Source organism: Entelurus aequoreus, linkage group LG15 (assembly GCF_033978785.1).
Source record: "Entelurus aequoreus isolate RoL-2023_Sb linkage group LG15, RoL_Eaeq_v1.1, whole genome shotgun sequence".
NCBI lineage: Eukaryota > Metazoa > Chordata > Actinopteri > Syngnathiformes > Syngnathidae > Entelurus > Entelurus aequoreus.
The window spans coordinates 34467622-34486348 of NC_084745.1; the positions used below are offsets into that span (position 1 = coordinate 34467622).

At 40.2% G+C, this 18727-nt stretch overlaps 1 protein-coding gene across 3 annotated transcripts in view; it reads left to right on the forward strand.

Moving 5' to 3' along the window:
• Positions 1-1378: 1378 nt before the first annotated feature.
• Positions 1379-18727, forward strand: part of ncoa2 (nuclear receptor coactivator 2) — a 164881-nt gene continuing 147532 nt past the window's right edge. For all 3 annotated transcript variants that reach the window (XM_062021263.1, XM_062021265.1, XM_062021266.1), the window contains exon 1: positions 1379-1597. The gene's annotated coding sequence lies outside the window, so the exon portion shown is untranslated. The remainder of the gene's footprint in view (positions 1598-18727) is intronic.

The window sequence follows — 18727 nt, forward strand, 5'->3', positions numbered from 1 at the left end:
CAACTCTTCTGGGAAGGCTGTCCACAAGGTTGCGGAGTGTGTTTATAGGAATTTTCCACCATTCTTCCAAAAGCGCATTGGTGAGCTCACACACTGATGTTGGTTGAAAAGGCCTGGCTCTCAGTCTCCGTTCTAATTCATCCCGAAGGTGTTCTATCGGGTTCAGGTCAGGACTCTGTGCAAGCCAGTCAAGTTTATTCACACCAGACTCTGTCATCCATGTCTTTATGGACCTTACTTTGTGCACTGGTGCACAGTCATGTTGGAAGGGGCCTGCTCCAAACTGTTCCCACAAGGTTGGGAGCATGGAATTGTCCACAATGTTTTGGTATCCTGGAGCATTTAAAGTTTCTTTCACTGCAACTAAGGGGCCAAGCCCAACTCCTAAAAAACAACCCCACACCATAATTCCTCCTCCACCAATGCAGTCTGAAATGTACCGTTCTCCTGGCAACCTCCAAACCCAGAATATTTATTAGCGAGGAAATTTCACGACTGGATTTGGTGGCATCCTATGACAGTTCCACGCTGAAAAATCCTTGAGCTCCTGAGAGCGGCCCATTCTTTTCACAAATGTTTGTAGAAGCAGTCTCCATGCCTAAGTGCTTGATTTTGTACACCATTAGGACACCTGATTCACATCATTTGGATGGTTGGCCAAATACTTTTGGCAATATAGTGAATAAAATATATACTATTTTATATTTCAGTATTTAAAGTATATATTTTATAAATTGATGTTGTATGACCTATAAATAATTTTAAAAAGAATACAAATATTGGAACGACTTACTAATGTGTAATACATATTTGTGCTACTCATTTACTATAATGACCTATGAATAGCAACCTAACTGCATTATTGTTCCAACTTCTACTACTAATTTCCCAGAAAAAGTACAGTGACATGTTGCTAACATGGCCGCATCGTGGCGCTGTTGCATAATTTTACTCAATACACATGTTTCTAGTTGTACTTTTTAGGGAATGATTGACGGGAAAATAAATGAGTAAGGCACTTTTTAAGCGTATTACCGGTATATATGTCATTTTAAAATAGGTCGACTATCAACAAGGATGCACACGTTATTTAATTAAGACGAATTGGACTCAAGTATAACTAATTAAATTAAGGCCAGACTTTTTTTAAATTTTAATAATATTTTAAATGTAACATATTATTTGGACATGCTGTACTGACTTAAAATTTACTTTTATAACATAAATGTGTTGCTGTGTTATGGTTCTAAAACGCAGATTCGACACACTTTCTACACCCAAAGTCACCACGATTGTCATCCTGTCCAAATGCCAATAAAAAGTAATACCGCGGAGGCCTGACAGCTAGGTGGGGGTCGCTGGTGGGCCGTGCGGTAGTCTCTCGCTTGCCAGAGCCCCGTGATGTGCTTTGGTGTGGGGGAGGAAGGGGGAAAGGCAGCTCGCAGCCAGATCAACACTCACAGCGGTGGCTTGCGGACTAGCAAGGAGTAACATGGCGGCGGCAGTGTTAGCCAGCATAAATGTTGTTCCACTGCCGCGAAGGTCAGCCTGGTCTGTGACACACGGAAACTAACAGCGAGGAGTCAAGTGTTAAACCGTAAGTAGATCGAAGGGTTCGTGTGGGCCGGGGTTGTTTGTTTCGCGTCCCACAGCGCTCCTTCGTCAATCTCGGTGGTCTGGCACTTTGGCTCATTAGCTTAGCTTGTTAGCCAGCGTTAGCTGCTCGGCTAGGCTGCTGTCAATAGTGTTTTCTGGGCAAGACAGCCAGCTTGCAAGAGACTTCTCCCAATGTTTGTCAACCGTCTCCCTTTTAAAGCGCCGTGGTGTTTATTACACTTTGTAATAAATGGTGCATAATGTACTTCGAATCTTAAGTGAGCGACCGGACGAAGTTGGGGCAGTATAAAGGTATAGTTAGCATGTATGGATGCTGTCTTGGATGTCACAACATATACAAACAACATTTCTTTATTCTGTCTTTCAAGTGTCCTTGTGTTTCGTAATATTTCTACTTTTAGGACCAGTTACACCGTTTTGTGTGGCCGAGATCAACTTCAAAGCATTGAGGACACGTTGGGTCATAGAAATCGTTAAATCATTGCCTGTGTCGAGCAAATAAACTGTAGAATTTGCCAGAGGATAATCTTTCTTTGCAACAGTTTAAAATAGTCATCCGTGTTCCTTTTGTAAAAAAAATGACCAAAGCAAAAACTGACACCGTTTTTAATCCTTTTATGTTAAAATTTATAGGGGGTCTATTGCCCTAGTGAGCTGCTTTTTAAAAATATGTATATATTTGTCCACCAGATGGCACCCCTCTTTCCTATTGAAAGCATACAGCACATTTCACTTTTAGTGAGGGACAAGCAGTAGAAAATGAATGGACGGAGGCATGTTATTAAAGGTCCCTTGCTGATGAAATGAAAGGGGATTATGATTTATTTTAAGGAACCTCATGGACTTATACGAAAAAGAGTGGAAGGAAGCAAAGCCTATTTTCAACTTGACCCTTTCGCCATGTCTTGCTGATATTGTATTCATAATATAACATGTGTATGTCTAAATTAGGTCCATTAATGTGTAGGGAAAACATGAATGAGTAACTTGTTGGTGACAATCAATGGATGTTATGTGTTACTTAATATTGTACAATGTGTCGTATTGTAGCGTTGTTGTTGATTTGAGCTGAAACAAGCCTTGGTCAGTTTTCTTTTGTTGTGTGTCTGTAGAATTTGCCAGAGGATAGTCTTTCTTTGAAACGGCCTAAAAGAGTCATCCATGTTCCTTTTTTTAAATGACCAAAGCAAAAACTGACACCGTTTTTAATCCTTTTATGTAAACATTTCTATGAGGTCTTTGGCCCTAGCGAGCTGCTATTTAAAAAAATATATATATATATTTGTTAGGTCAGGAAAAAACACAGAGGCTATATCATCCCTACAGCCCTGCTCGTCAGGAGATTCAGGGAAACCTGCAAAACAGGCTTGTAGGGATGATTTAGCCTCTGTGTTTTTTCTTGACCTAATGTATATTCTGCTCTACTCCGGTATTGAGCATTGTATAACGGATAAACCACAGAAACCTCAACGATTAAAAAAAATAAAATATATATATATTTGTCCACCAGATGGCACCCCTCTTTCCTATTGAAAGCATACAGCACATTTCACTTTCAGTGAGGGACAAGCTGTAAAAAATGGATGGACGGAGGGATGTTACTAAAGGTCCCTTGCTGATGAAATGAAAGGGGATTATGATTATGATTTATTTTAAGGAACCTCATGTGGTTACATATCGACATATACGAAAAAGAGTGGAAAGAAGCAAAGCCTATTTTCAACCTGACCCTTTCGCCATGTCTGGCTGATATTTTATTCACGATATAACATGTACATGTTCAAATTAGGTTCATTAATGTGTAGGGAAAACATGAATAAGTAATAACCTGTTGGTGACAATCAATGGATGTTATGTGTTGTACAATGTGTCATATTGTAGCGTTGTTGTTGACTTGAGCTGCAACAAGCCTTGGTCAGTTTTATTTTGTTGTGTGTCTGTAGAAATTGCCAGAGGATAGTCTTTCTTTGAAATGGCTTAAAATAGTCATCCATGTTCCTTTTTTTAAAATGACCAAAGCAAAAACTGACACCGTTTTTAATCCTTTTATGTTAAAATTTCTATGAGGTCTTTGGTCCTAGCAAGCTTCTATTTAAAAAAAAAAAAAGAAGTATATTGTCCACTAGATGGCACCCCTCTTTCCTATTGAAAGCATACAGCACATTTCACTTTCAGTGAGGGACAAGCAATAGAAAATGGATGGACGGAGGCATGTTATTAAAGGTCCCTTGCTGATTTAAATGAAAGGGGATTATGATTTATTTTAAGGAACCTCATGTGGTTACATATCGACATATACGAAAAAGAGCGGAAAGAAGCAAAGCCTATTTTCAACCTGACCCTTTCGCCATGTCTTGTTGATATTTTATTCATAATATACCATGTACATGTTCAAATAGGTTCATTATTGTGTAGGGAAAACATGAATGAGTAATAACTTTTTGGTGACAATCAATTGATGTTATGTGTTACTTAATATTGTACATTGTGTCACATTGTAGCGTTGTTGTTGACTTGAGCTGCAACAAGCCTTGGTCAGTTTTCTTTTGTTGTGTGTCCGGCCAGAGGATAGTCTTTCTTTGAAACGGCTTTTAAAATAGTCATCCATGTTCCTTTTTTAAATGACCAAAGCAAAAACTGACACCGTTTTTAATCCTTTTATGTTAACATTTCTATGAGGTCTTTGTGGCGTTTTTTAAATAGCAAGTTGCCATTTAAAAAAATATATATGTTAGGTCAGGAAAAAACACAGAGGCTATATCATCCCTACAGCTCGATTTTAAAATCCCCTGACGAGCAGGGAAACCTGCAAAACAGGCTTGTAGGGATGATTTAGCCTCTGTGTTTTTTCTTGACCTATTGTATGTTCCGCTCTACTCCGGTATTGAGCACTGTATAACGGATAAACCACAGAAACCTCGACTATAAAAAAATATATTTATTTGTCCACCAGATGGCACCCCTCTTTCCTATTGAAAGCATACAGCACATTTCACTTTTAGTGAGGGACAAGTGGTAGAAAATGGATGGACAGAGGGATGTTACTAAAGGTCCCTTACTGGTGAAATGAAAGGGGATTATGATTTATTTTAAGGAACCTCATGTGGTTACATATCGACATATACGAAGAAGAGTGGAAACCTGACCCTTCCGCCATGTCTTGATGATATTTTATTCTTAATATAACATGTATATGTTCAAATTAGGTTCATTGATGTGTAGGGAAAACATGAATGAGTAATAACTTGTTGGTGACAATCAATGGATGTTATGTGTTACTTAATATTGTACAATGTGTCATATTGTAGCGTTGTTGTTGACTTGAGCTGCAGCAAGCTTTGGTCAGTTTTCTTTTGTTGTGTGTCTGTAGAATTTGCCAGAGGATAGTGTTTCTTTGAAACAGCGTAAAGGCCTACTGAAACCCACTACTACCGACCACGCAGTCTGATAGTTTATACATCAATGATGAAATCTTAACATTGCAACACATGCCAATACGGCCGGGTTAACTTATAAAGTGCAATTTTAAATTCCCCGGGGAACTTCCGTTTGAAAACGTCTAGATATGATGGCGTTTGCGTGTGACGTCAATGGTTGAAACGGAAGTATTCGGACACATTGTATCCAATACAAAAAGCTTTGTTTTCATTGCAAAATTCCACAGTATTCTGGACATCTGTGTTGGTGAATCTTTTGCAATTTGTTTAATGAACAATGAATACTGCAAAGAAGAAAGCTGTAGGTGGGATCGGTGTATTAGCGGCTGGCTGCAGCAACACAAGCAGGAGGACTTTGATTTGGATAGCAGACGCGCTATCTGGCGCTAGCCGCCGACCGCATCGGTGATCGGGTGAAGTCCTTCGTCGCACCGTTGATCGCTGGAACGCAGGTGAGCACGGGTGTTGATGAGCAGATGAGGGCTGGCGTAGGTGGATAGCTAATGTTTTTAGCATAGCTCCGTGAGGTCCCGTAGCTAAGTTAGCTTCAAAGGCGTCGTTAGCAACAGCATTGTTAAGCTTCGCCAGGCTGGAAAGCATTAACCGTGTTGTTACAGGTCCAGGGTTTAATAGTATTGTTGATTTTCTGTCTATCCTTCCAGTCAGGGGCTTATTTATTTTGTTTCTATATGCAGTTAAGCCCGATGCTATCACGTTAGCTCCGTAGCTAAAGTGTTTCGCCGATGTATTGTCGTGGAGATAAAAGTCACTGTGAATGTCCATTTCGCGTTCTCGACCCTCATTTTCAAGAGGATATAGTATCCGAGGTGGTTTAAAATACAAATCCGTGATCCACAATAGAAAAAGGAGAAAGTGTGGAATCCAATGAACCCTTGTACCTAAGTTACCGTCAGAGCGAAAAAAGATACGTCCTGCACTACACTCTAGTCCTTCACTCTCAGATTCCTCATCCACGAATCTTTCATCCTCGCTCAAATTAATGGGGTAATCGTCACTTTCTCGGTCCGAATCGCTCTCGCTGCTGGTGTAACCAATGGGGAAATGTGAGGAGCCTTTCAACCTGTGACGCCACGCTACTTCCGGTACAGGCAAGGCTTTTTTTTATCAGCGACCAAAAGTTGCAAACTTTATCGTCGATGTTCTCTACTAAATCCTTTCAGCAAAAATATGGCAATATCGCAAAATGATCAAGTATGACACATAGAATGGATCTGCTATCCCCGTTTAAATTTTTAAAATTAATTTCAGTAGGCCTTTAAGGAACCTCATGTGGTTACGTTTCAACATATAAGAAAAAGAGCGGAAAGAAGCAAGGCCTATTTTCAATCTGACCCTTTGACCATGTCTTGCTGATATTTTATTCACAATATACCATGTACATGTTCAAATTAGGTTAATTAATGTGTAGGGAAAACATGAATAAGTAATAACCTGTTGGTGACAATCAATGGATGTTATGTGTTAATATTGTACAATAGGTCATATTGTAGCGTTGTTGTTGACTTGAGCTGAAACAAGCCTTGGTCAGTTTTCTTTTGTTGTGTGTCTTTTGTTTGGAGTAGTGTGTATTTATTATATGCTTACTGTCTTTTAAAGAGTACATTTCTCAAAAAAAAAAGGATTCTGGTTTTTGAGAAGCAGGAATTTCTGGTTCAAGGAATTTGAGTTTGAGCCTTTGACACAGTTAAAACAATTCATCCAAGATTTCTCATAGTCATTCACATCGACGTCCCTTGTATGGGCTCTGTGCCGAGGATGTCGTTGTGGCTTGTGCAGCCCTTTGAGACTTTTGTGATTTAGGGCTATATAAATAAACATTGATTGATTGATTGATGTACATTAGTGCTGCTTGCTTGACTAATTCCAAATTCTACTGACAACACAGCCAGCCAGTATGTGTTATTCTAATGAATAGTCAACACAGCACTGGTTAATGCAGGTGGAATGCATCCTGTAGGACCAGTTGAACAGTTTCTGTGCCCACCTGATGGTGCGCAGGGCTCCTGTCACATCACTGGCACTGGCTCTAACGTGACTTGTTGTCCAGCTGCAGGGATGGAAAGGAGCTCCGGTGATGGCATTCTGTCTGACGACTGGAAGTCGAATGTCTTTTTAATTGTTATTTATTTACGCAGGCACAGATTTTATATGAAGGCAGGGTTGCATGTACAGTGCTTACCTTCAAATCTCAACAGTTGTTTAGTAGGAATGTATCCTATTGAAAGTCACTCTGCAACTCACAGCTGCTTAATGTGTCATCACTTATTATTAAAGGTATGGTTTTTTTTTTAAATCAATTCAATCTTTGCATCATTACAGCGGCTGCGTGCTCATGTCCGATGCTAAATGCATCATGACTTATGTACGGTAGGGTCTATTATTGAGTTTGCCTTTTTCAATTTATCTCTACAATTTTGTGACAAATAAGAAAAGACCAATGTTGGGCCAGGGTTGTTGACTGTTAATGTTGGTGGCTATCATAAGCTGCTAATTATAGAGCGTAATGTTAAGTGCTTAATTATTTGTCTTTTGTCACTTCAAATCAAAGGTAGGGTGTTTTAGGGTTTTAACGTGAACTACTTAAACAGTAAGATGTTCAGCGATTTCGCCCTTTCACATTCTTTATTGTTAGCTGCTAATGTTTGGTCATTTCTAATGTAAATATTTCAGAGTTGACCGGTTTTATCAAAAAAGGTAGGGTGTTTTGATTCTGCATTTCACTGTGGTTAACTTATCTTTAAATTTGTGTGACAGTACACGTTTAAAACATTTGAAAAGATAAAAGTCCATCCAGTAGTGGCAAGTGTTAATGTTAGCTGCTAATGTTAGCTGTCAATGTTAGGTCGTTTTTATTTTGTCACCTTGTAATCAAAGATAGGGTGTTCGAGTCATCTGTTAATGTGAACTGGTTAACTTCTTTATACACTTGTGACAATACACTTAAAACCATAGACATCTTATAAGTAGACGCAGCATCGACCGCTACTGCCTACTGGCGCTGATGAGACGTGGGGCCGCCATCTTGGAGTGGTGATCTGCTCCACTCAGTGCAATTCATTTGGCAGGAGCAATGAACTGTCAGCGCATTTAATTAATCTTACCTCACTGAATACCACTGATTTTCACACAGTATTTTGTCATACATGTAGCTATGATAAAGGACACATGTTTTGGCGTGTTTTATTATTCATAGTTTGCTTAACAGTAATAGAATATTTTTATATGTGACCAGACGTCCGAGATCAAAACTGGGAATATAATCCCAGAGAAGGGGGGGGGGGGGGAGACGGTCAGCTATTTTTAAATTCAAGAAACAATATGATTAGGTTATATATACATGCGTATATCCTACATGAACAATGTATGAAGACATTAGATATCTATATATCCTAGGGACCTATAGACTGTATCTCTGTTGCTGCAGCAGCAGAGAGTTTATTCTGTCTTGACACTTTGTATTGATATTTTGTATTACATTCTTCCCTTAAATGATAATGTTTACAGTGATTGTTTTATATGTATTTTTTATGTATGTTGCTTTGGATAAATGCGTCTGCCAAATACTTAACCATAAACATATATAAACACCTGAAAGTCTTTATATCAGCTAAAACCACCAATCTGTTTCACTGGATTCAGAATAAAACTAAATTCTGTTTTACCCAACAATGTTAGTATTTGACACAAAATTGGGTTGGAAAGCGTTGCTATAAAAAGTAGCATTACTGCTATTATGTAGCATCATTTGAAAAGTCACCTGCTAGAGAATGAACAGTGCTTACTCCGCATGTCAACATCTCCGTTCGGTGCTACACGCCCACACCATCAAAATGCAGAGGCAAACATTTCCAGATCAACACCGTATGAAAAAAAAAGTGTTTTTTTTAGTTGTGATTTGCTTCTCTGCATGAAAGTTTTAACGTAGCACATATTAATGCAGTATGAAGAAGGTTTTAATGTAGACACATAGAATCATCATACTGCTGTGATTATATGCATCAAGGGTTCATTCAAGGCTAAGGCAAAATATCAAGATATTTATCGTGTATCGCGATATGGCCTTAAAATATCGAGATATTAAAAAAAGGCTATATCGCCCAGCCCTAGTTGACATGCGGAGTAAGCACTCTTCCTTCTCTAGCAGGTGACTTTTCAAATGATGCTACATATTAGCAGTAATGCTACTTTTTGTAGAAACGCTTTTGCCCCACACTTGACAAATTGCGGTTGTCTGTTCGACATATTCCCACTTGAAGCCAAACCACCGCCAGACGATGGACCCCCTGCTGTTTTTCTTGGGAATTAATTCTTGATTCGCACCTTCTTTCTCTCGTATTACCACTCGCATCACAGCTAACGTTACCCATGCCGCTACCTCTCTGCTCCGCGAGGGTGTATACGTATGTGACGTATGACGTGACAGTATGTGACGTATATAGAAGGTGCGCTTGTCTGTCTGTGAGAAGGAGACACAAGAAGGAGTGGGAAGAGCCTGCCGTGTAATGCCAGCAGCTAAAAGCAACTGCGTGAGAACGTATACCCGAATATCACGGTATAGTCATTTTCTATATCGCACAGAGACAAACCTGCGATATATCGCGTATATCGATATATCGCCCAGCCCTAGTTTAACTTCTTTACACACTTGTAACAATACGCTTAAAACATTTGATGAGACAAGTACCAGGCAGTGTTGTCCACTGTTGTTTGGTCATTTCTAATCAAACGCTTTACTGGTGGCTGTTAATGTGAACTACTTAAACCCTAAGATGCTTTAATGATGTTGCCCTTTTACAAACCCCGTTTCCATTTGAGTTGGGAAATTGTGTTAGATGTAAATATAAACGGAATACAATGATTTGCAAATAATTTTCAACCCATATTCAATTGAACATGCTACAAAGACAACATATTTGATGTTCAAACTGATACTTTTTTTTTTGCAAATAATCATTAACTTTAGAATTTGATGCCAGCAACACGTGACAAAGAAGTTGGGAAAGGTGGCAATAAATACTGATAAAGTTGAGGAATGCTCATCAAACACTTATTTGGAACATCCCACAGGTGAACAGGCGAATTGGGAACAGGTGGGTGCCATGATTGGGTATAAAAGTAGATTCCATGAAATGCTCAGTCATTCACAAACAAGGATGGGGCGAGGGTCACCACTTTGTCAACAAATGCGTGAGCAAATTGTTGAACAGTTTAAGAAAAACCTTTCTCAACCAGCTATTGCAAGGAATTTAGGGATTTCACCATCTACGGTCCGTAATAACATCAAAAGGTTCAGAGAATCTGGAGAAATCACTGCACGTAAGCAGCTAAGCCCGTGACCTTCGATCCCTCAGGCTGTACTGCATCAACAAGCGACATCAGTTTGTAAAGGATATCACCACATGGGCTCAGGAACACTTCCGAAACCCACTGTCAGTAACTACAGTTGGTCGCTACATCTGTAAGTGCAAGTTAAAACTCTCCTATGCAATTGTAACGCTAGCATGGGCTAGGCAGGTTAAGAATGTAAACAGTGTGACAGAAGATGGTTCGTCTAGGAGCCTGTGGTATGAAAGATGACGACAACTAGTTATTTTGGTTTCGACTGCATTAAATGTATTAACACAAGAATATAAATGCCACAGATGACACAATCGGAAACAATTCAAAAAAATGCCCAAAACAAAAATACAAGATGCAGTCCTGCTGCCTTCTCGGAACCAGTTCACAGTTCAGTTCAAAAGGTATGCAAACGCTTTCGCGTCAGTCCAAAAGTTCAGTTCAAAAAACAAAAGTAATCCAAAAGGTTCGCCACGGAGGAGGAAAAAAAATGCTTGTCCTACCGCGTAGTTGTTTAGCTCGCCATTTGTTGAGTTGAGTTTGAAAGTGGATAGGGAGCTCAGGTTGTTTGGGTCAACGGGTATTCCTTCCCGGAAAAAACCTGACCTAAAAGTCCAAAAAACAAAGTGAGTAATCTAGTTACCTCTTCACTAGAAAAGTACATTATATATGTACTTGAAAGCATAATGTAAGCATTCCATTGTCCAGAATGACTAATTATTTGTACTAATAAACCAATTGATATGACAAAATTAATCATGTTGATTAATATACAATCATGAGTCCAATTAAAATGAACATTCATAATACATTTCTAATACAGATCATGATTTCTTATCTAAAGTGATAAAACTCAATCATGGACCAATTACAAATTAAATTACAAGTGCACTTATATAACCCAGTTTCATAATAATACTAATTAGAAACTCATAATGTATCATAATTCAAATTCAAGTACTTGTCCAAACATTCAAAGTTGATAAACAATCAAGCAGAGTTAATAAATTAAAGTGTTGCGCAACAACCTAAATACACGCACCTGTGTTCCATCTGATGCGCATCCACAAAGTGGCTAAAGCATATTAGCAGTGCAAAGCCCTTTGCCACTTTGCTAGACTAAACTGTTGCCTATAAATCGGCTGGATGATCAGAAGAAAACAAAATATACTTACCTGAGTAATCGAGGGCAAAAAAAACACACCATGCCCGGCCCGATAGTTAATCGAACACGGTGGCTCTATGGAAGAATGGCAGCGGTTAGCGCCTATGCTAAAACAGATGCTAACATAATATTGGCGACATGGCACATGATTGTGATTGTGGAAATCCGTTGATTATGCCATTGCAAAAGACTCTCCTAATTATGAAGTTTTCAAAGTGTGAGAATGAGAAGATTTTGCAAGTTTCTTCTGAAGCGCGTCTCACAGCACCGCAGCCACAGCAGGTACGGGAGGGGGTGGTGAAGTGAGCAGCACTTCCTTAAAAGGAAGTGAGCGGCAGGAAGTAACCCTCCACAATAAAAGTCTTTGCACTGTATGCATGTTTTCAATGGGAATTTTATGTATGGGTTACACAAGGCGAAAACCGTTTATCAACAACACCCAGAAACGCCATCGGCTTCGCTGGGCCTGAGCTCATCTAAGATGGACTGATACAAAGTGGAAAATTGTTCTGTGGTCTGACGAGTCCACATTTCAAATTGTTTTTGGAAACTGTGGACGTCGTGTCCAAAGAGGAAAAGAACCATCCGGATTGTTATAGGCGCAAAGTTGAAAAGCCAGCATCTGTGATGGTATGGGGGTGTATTAGTGCCCAAGACATGGGTAACTTACACATCTGTGAAGGCGCCATTAATGCTGAAAGGTACATACAGGTTTTGGAACAACATATGTTGCCATCCAAGCAACGTTACCATGGACACCCCTGCTTATATCAGCAAGACAATGCCAAGCCACGTGTTACATCAACGTGGCTTCATAGTAAAAGAGTGCGGGTACTAGACTGGCTTGCCTGTATTCCAGACCTGTCTCCCATTGAAAATGTGTGGCGCATTATGAAGCCTAAAATACCACAACGGAGACCCTCGGACTGTTGAACAACTTAAGCTGTACATCAAGCAAGAATGGGAAAGAATTCCACCTGAGAAGCTTAAAAAATGTGTCTCCTCAGTTCCCAAACGTTTACTGTGTGTTGTTAAAAGGAAAGGCCATGTAACACAGTGGTGAACATGCCCTTTCCCAACTACTTTGGCACGTGTTGCAGCCATGAAATTCTAAGTTAATTATTATTTGCAAAAAAAAAATAAAGTTTATGAGTTTGAACATCAAATATCTTGTCTTTTTAGTGCATTCAATTGAATATGGGTTGAAAAGGATTTGCAAATCATTGTATTCCGTTTATATTTACATCTAACACAATTTCCCAACTCATATGGAGACGGGGTTTGTACATTGGTTAACATACACTTTTGACATTATACTCAAAACCCTTCATAAAGCAACGTGCTGGCAGTGTTGTCCATTGTTAGTGTTAGCCGCTAATGTTTGGTAATTTTAAATCAAAGTGGGTGCTTTGATTCTGGATTTTACTGTGGTTCACTTCGTTTTTTTAAATTTGAGTGACTGTACACATATAAAACACTTGCAAAAGTCCATCCAACACGGCCGACTGCTAATGTTATGATGCTAAATGTGTCATTGCTTGTTATTAAAGGGTATTTTTATCGTTGGTTAACTTAGTTGTACACATGTGGCAGTACACTTTAAACACTTAATAATACAAAGTCCAGGCAGTGTTGTTGATTGCTAATGTTTAGTCACTTCTGAGGTGTTTAGATATTGCGGTATTTAGATTTTGCGGTGTACCGTTGTTAGTTTCTGTTATTTACTTGTGTGACAGTACACTTAACACTTGAAGATACCAAAGTCCAATTGGGTGAAGTACTAAAATTAGCTGCTAAATGCATCATCCATGTAATCAAAGGTAGTGTTTTAGCCATTTTGTCTTTTCCAATGTCTTTTTTACCTTTGTGTGACAAGTTAGATCAGGGATGTCTTAAGTTTGACGGCCGAGTTATTTTTAGTTGACACATCGTTTAGTCTTTCTGTAAGTAATTTATTATTAATAAGATTCATTATCAGATATTACAAATAGGATGTCAAACTAACTTTGTAGGTTCCAATGCACTCCTCAAAATTGCCCGACGCGGCATTTATTTTTGCTAGTAAGGCCCAGTGCATTAAGTTATTGACTTTTTGATTTAACACATAACACATCCTCTGATTGTTTCCCACGTTGTCCTTGAAAGGCAAAGGGGGCGTGTACCCCAGCAGCGTTCCTCACGCCAAAGTGGCCTTGTTTTGATCTTGTGAAATGTGAAACATGGCTTTAATCACCTATGAAAACCACTGCCTGTCATACGCACACTGCTCATTAGCGCAGTAGCACTTTCTTTTAAACCTTTTACAACTTTACTGGCAAAGCTACCTTTTGACAGGTGCGCCGTCACGTTTGATTTAACCATGTAGTTATAACAGTTGAGGAAATCCCTGCGAGCATGTATGCAAGTATGTGGATTGTTTTCTGAGCTGGCAATGTTGAGGGGTGGGCGTGGCCTAAAAGCACAAAGTTGCAGCTAAAACAACAGGTGTGTGACAGCATGTTCCAGCTCATTGCTGGATTCAAAAACTGGCAGCTTTCACCACGCGAGTAAATCCTTCCACGGCACGGGCCCGGTTGGTAGAGTGGCAGTGCCAGCAACTTGAGGGTTCCAGGTTCGATTCCTGCTTCTGCTATCCTAGTCACTGCCGTTGTGTCCTTGGGCAAGACACTTTACCCACCTGCTCCCAGTGCCACCCACACTGGTTTAAATGTAACTTAGATATTTTGTTTCGCTATGTAAAGCGCTTTGAGTCACTAGAGAAAAGCGCTATATAAATATAATTCACTTCACTTCACTTCCAGAGTTAATTGGAGCTACTGTTTTGGTGAGCTTGGTTGCCAGCATTATTGGAGACCAAACTGTGTGTGCTTTCGTCGCTGGCCTTTTACCCTGTGATACAAGGCTTTGTTGCGTCACCTGACTGATATTGTAATCATCTGACCCTTGTTCTCTTCCATGTGCTGCCAGTGTTTTTCCCTTTGGACTAGCACAACAAAGGCCAAGCCATGTACTTTTATCAGCCTCATTGTCACATAAATATTAAGCATCATCTTGAAACTGTAAGTAATATCAGTCGGATTGCCTATAGTAAAATACTTGTTTTAATTTCTTTGTGTTTATCAACTGTTCACACTTCAAGCTAAAACTCCTATAATATGCATGCCAGGCCAGTAGTTGTCACTGTAAGGAAACACTCGACGTGCACCTCTTGAGTCTTTTCGGTAATACACTTTGTCTGCATATATTGTGGGTTTACAAATGTGTATATGCAAAAAATACAATTAGGTCTGGGCCAACACTACATTTTGCTTGACAATACATTGTCTCATAAATTGTCAATTGTCAACTATTGTCAACATTATTTTGAGACCAAATTAAGCACTAAACGTGGTAGTGTATATGTATAACTTTCAAACGCAATTAACTTTGATTTATCACTTGTTTCTTTTCAAGGTCAAGAACGTTTGAATATTCTTAGTAAGTAAACAAACAATCTAAAATTAAATAGACTCCCTTAAAGGCCTACTGAAACCCACTACTACCAACCACGCAGTCTGATAGTTTATATATCAATGATGAAATCTTAACATTGCAACACATGCCAATACGGCCAGGTTAACTTATAAAGTGCAATTTTAAAATTCCCGCCACACTTCCGGTTGAAAAACTCCTTTGGATATGATTTATGCGCGTGACGTCACAAAAGCAACGGAAGTGGTTGGACCCCATTGGACCCGATAGAAAAGCCTCTTGTTTTCTTTGACAAAATTCCACAGTATTCTGGACATCTGTGTTGGTGAATCTTTTGCAATTTGTTTAATGAACAATGGAGACTGCAAAGAAGAACGTTGTAGGTGGGATCGATCGGTGTCTTAGCGGCTAAGTACAATACTGTAATATCTGTGATATTTGCATTAGTGTACTGTGTCTTTAAGGGTTTGGGGAACGCGCATGCGCGAGTGAGTTGGCGGAGAACTTGAGTGTGTGTGAGCGTGAGTTTTGGCTAACAGCAGCTCGTGTATGTGTGTGTGTTACTTTTTGAACTACAACCAGTTACCGCTTGTTAATAAAGCGATTGAGCAGCGCATCCTCGTCTGTGTGACTCCTTCTCCACTGCGGGGCATTACAATACTTACAGCAACACAACAAGGACTACTTACCCTGGCGCCTAGCCGATGCTTGCCGCCAAACCCACGGATGAAGTCCTTCGTCGCGCCGTTGATCGCTGGAATGCAGGTGAGCACGGCTGTTGATGGGAAGATGAGGGCTGGCTGGCGTAGGTGGAGCGCTAATGTTTTATCATAGTTCTGTGAGGTCCGGTTGCTAAGTTGCCTAATTAGCCTTAGCGTCGTTAGCAACAGCATAGTTAAGCCTTACCAGGCTGAGAATTTTTAACCGTGTAGTTACATGTACATGGTTTAATATTATTGTTGGTCTTCTGTCTATCCTTCTAGTCAGGGGTTTATTTATTTTCTTTCTATCTTCATTTGAGAACGACGCTAGCACGTTAGCTCAGTAGCTAAGTGTGTCACCGATGTATTGTCTTGGAGATAAAAGTCACTTTAAATGTCCATTTCGCGTGCTCGACTCTCATTTTCAAGAGGATATAGTATCCGAGGTGGTTTAAAATACAAATCCGTGATCCACAATAGAAAAAGGAAAGAGTACATAGTTCTGTGAGGCCTGGTTGCTAAGTTGCTAAATTAGCCTTAGCGTCGTTAGCAACAGCATAGTTAAGCCTTACCAGGCTGAGAATTTTTAACCGTGTAGTTACATGTACATGGTTTAATATTATTGTTGGTCTTCTGTCTATCCTTCCAGTCAGGGGTTTATTTATTTTGTTTCTATCTTCATTTGAGAACGATGCCAGCACGTTAGCTCAGTAGCTAAGTGTGTCACCGATGTATTGTCTTGGAGATAAAAGTCACTTTAAATGTCCATTTCGCGTGCTCGACTCATTTTCAAGAGGATATAGTATCCGAGGTGGTTTAAAATACAAATCCGTGATCCACAATAGAAAAAGAAGAGTGTTGAATCCAATGAGCCAGCTTGTACCTAAGTTACGGTCAGAGCGAAAAAAGATACGTCCATCACTGCCTCTCAAGTCCTTCACTGTAACGTTCCTCATCTACGAATCTTTCATCCTCGCTCAAATCTATGGGGTAATCGTCACTTTCTCGGTCCGAATCTCTCTCGCTCCATTGTAAACAATGGGGAATTGTGAGGAATACTAGCTCCTGTGACGTCACGCTACTTCCGGTACAGGCAAGGCTTTTTTTTATCAGCGAGCAAAAGTTGCGAACTTTATCATCAATTTTCTCTACTAAATCCTTTCAGCAAAAATATGGCAATATCGCGAAATGATCAAGTATGACACATAGAATGGATCTGCTATTCCCGTTTAACTTAAAAAAAATCATTTCAGTAGGCCTTTAAAGCTATTTAATAGTGCTCGGCCGCTGAGAGCGATGCACAAAGTGAACCCTCTTGTACTCTTTGAAAGTGAGAGACAAAGAAAAAAAACACATGGACAGGGCAATTTATCAATGACAACAAAAGGGAGCCGCAAACATGTGTTTTTTTCATCATCTCTGGGAATAGGTTGGATGTCAAAATTGACCAACTTCTCGGATTATGGCCACGACCTTCTCCTACCCAGGTGAGAGGCATGATCTAGAATTACCTTTCACCAGCTCAGAGGCGATGTAGCAGCATCAGCTCAGTATGTCAACACAAGCTAGTTGGCGCTCTGTGATCACGGCGCCGCTAAAAATAAGTGTCTGTAAAAGCGCTTCTAATAACAATATATTGCTAATACTTGGTGAATATAATGGTCACAATGTGTAAATGGAGTACTGTTGGTGGTTTTTGGATGTTTTTTCAGAGGGTTTTATGGGCGGAATAATGCACCCCCATTAACTGGATTGTTAGCAACTATGGATTGTTAGCCACTCGTAGTTGCCGTATTTTCTGAATTAGAATGTATAAAAAAAGAAAAACATATTGTAGTGGTTCCTCTCTTGGGGAACCCCTCTAGTGGCTCCACCGCATGAAGGATGCCAACACGCGGATCACCCGTTGGTATCTAGCATTGCAACCTTACAATTTCAGAGTGATCCACAGGCGGGAGGCGCAGATGGCCGTGGCTGACTTCCTCACCCGCTCCCATACGGAGTGGTGGGAGTAGGCGCGGCCGGACAGCTTTCCGGCCTGAGTCTGGCGGTGGAGGTATGTGGAGGGGGGCGTGGTCTGCGCGCCCCAGAGAAGTTTGGTGCCAGATGTGGTGGTTCCTCTCTTGTGGGTTCTCCTGACACCGACAGACTTTGGAGTCCGGGGGTCTGGTTTTAACAGTGTTTTATTGTTGTACATGCACGCCGGGGCAGCACTCTGCTCCGCAACTTTCCAGTCTTTTCTTGCTCTGTAAACACGCCGCGACAGTGCTCTGCTCCGCAAATTTTCAGTCTTGTCATGTTTGCCGTTTCCTTCAGCTCTCTAGCGTTGTCCAGCGTGTCTGGTGCAGAGTCTGCCCGAACTGGTGTTCCGTGGCCCCGGCCGCTGCTGATAAGCATGACAGGTGATTGGATGATCAGCCACAGCTATCACCTGCCAGCTGTGCTTCAAAGCCGGTCCTTACACACCCCATTCCGCAGCAGGCACGCAGACCACGCCCCCCTCCACACATATCTTTTCTTGTATTACATTGGGATTGTGAATGATAGGCACAATTCCAAAAAAGTGCAGTTCCCCTTTAACAATAAACACTGAGCTGAAATTTGCTGTTCAGTTGTTTTATCTTGTTTTCTTTACACTTCTGAGTCTCATTTTAAGTATGCATTCATTTTAGTTTGCCCTTGGTGTGTTTCTGTTGTCAAGAAGCAGTCTTTACCATTGAATTGAATGTGCTATGTTGTCTTTTCTTATTACACACTAGCTCTTTGATTGTAATGTGCATCTTAGGCCTCGCTCACACTGCAGGTCAATTTCAGGGTTTTTTTGCCCATATGCGACCGTTTGGCTCCTGTCTGACTGCTTGCCCACAAACACATTTTTCAAGCAGACTTTGAAGCAAAATATCCCATAAAACTGCCATGGCCAAAATACTAGTCTCTTCATTCTTAATCTTCTACACGTAATAACTAGGTTCAGAAAA